The following is a 1797-nucleotide window of genomic DNA, read 5'->3' as shown; positions in this document are numbered from 1 at the left end:
TTTGTCCACATGGGCAGAGACATAGGCGTGTGTCTCAGCTATGTGTGACACACAGTTATGTTGCACGACCCTATGTTCCCTGGTGTGGTTTTAGAAACCAAGTCAGTGTACTCCACACGGCCTAACATACGGGCGTGTGAATGGCCGTGTGGCACAAGTCAGTACACCCTCCAGTTTTCACACAGCCTAGCACACAGCCTGGCACACGGGCGTGTGTGGCTATTTTGAGTAGCACACGAGCTAGACATACAGGCGTGTGGTTTGGCCGTGTGAGGTAGCCAGAGAGTTACACGGGGTTGGAAATGAGCTGGGACACGACCATGTGATCCCATTTCGAATGTCCACACAGCTTGAGACACGAGTGTGTCTATTGGCCGTGTGAGAGGCACGGTTGGGGCACTCGAGCGTGTGACCCCTGCAGTTTGAAAAATTTTCTAAGTTTTGTAAAAATTTCTTGAGTTATTGGTTTAGTCCCGAACCACTCCCAAAGTATGTTTAGGGCATCGTAGGCTTGTAATAGGGACTATGTGATTGTATTTGATTGGAATTACATTTGGTTGATGATTTTTTATTCGAATTAGATGATTGTTTAAGTTGTAAGTTCGGTGATACTCTGTAACCCAATTCTAATGTTGAATACGGGTGAGGGGTGTTACATTTATTAGTATCAAAGCTACGGTATAGTCGATTCTAGGACTAACGTAGCGTATGTGAGAGTCTAGCTATACATGGTTGGGAAGGAAGATGACATCAAGATGAATTGCACAATTAATAACATGGTTATAGTAACATGAGTCAAATAATATAAATAAAGTAATTACATGTAAGAAATATTAGAAAAAATTACCCCCTCCCCGACGTGTGTATCAATAATCTGTCAGTAAATCTGAAGCTTATATAACCTTTCGATACCCGAAGAAGTCCATCTACGAAAAAATTAAACTTGTTGGAACAATTTTTCATAAAAAACAGCAAATTTCTTATTGTAATGCTTAAATTTTATCACCTATTCACGAGTGAGAATACATATGTTTGGTGAGTAACTAATGCCAAGAATGACACCCTCTAAAGCACCCAGGACTGCAGCAATACCATACACTCGCCTATGTCCATGGCACGGTGCTTTGTCGCCCGAAAAAGCTCATGATACAATGTAGCTAGTATTGTTGAGCCCCAACTATACAATCGGGCAGTATGCAAATCAGATTACAATGGCAAGTACATCAAGTGGACCTTGTTGTTATTTGCAGCTGGCATGAGTACACCCCATATCATATGCGTTATATCTACTTGAGTGACACACATCATCTCTCACTCAATGCAATACTCGATAAATATTCAAAATTTCCCTTCAACCATGAAAATCTCAAACGCATAAATTTATCTGCACCATCACCAGGCGAGCATCCTAGTAAGTTATAGCAAAGAGCTATTGGTTCAGACACTGTACTTACACCGTGATTGCACTACCGTCGATTGGGAACCCGAGTTTTAGTGCATCATCTTCTAGAGTGATGGTGCACTCCCCACACGACAAATGAAATGTGTAGGTCTCTAAGTGCCACCGCTCGACTAAACCAGATATTAAGTCATTCCTCAAATTAAAAATGTGAATCAATGCCATTGATTTGAATCTGAATGCCTCCAAGTATGGCATAAGACGTTCATCCAGCAGATAGCCCATATTGTTGACATGGCCCCTCAATACGCGATACGGATCCTGACCAAATTAAACTACCTCATTAGTTAATATATCCCAATTTTATTACCAGCACATTAATCGTATTTGTTGTGTGA

Source organism: Gossypium arboreum, chromosome 11 (genome assembly GCF_025698485.1).
Source record: "Gossypium arboreum isolate Shixiya-1 chromosome 11, ASM2569848v2, whole genome shotgun sequence".
Classification (NCBI taxonomy): domain Eukaryota; kingdom Viridiplantae; phylum Streptophyta; class Magnoliopsida; order Malvales; family Malvaceae; genus Gossypium; species Gossypium arboreum.
The sequence above is the reverse complement of the archived record's forward strand: the minus strand, read 5'-3'. Positions refer to the sequence as shown.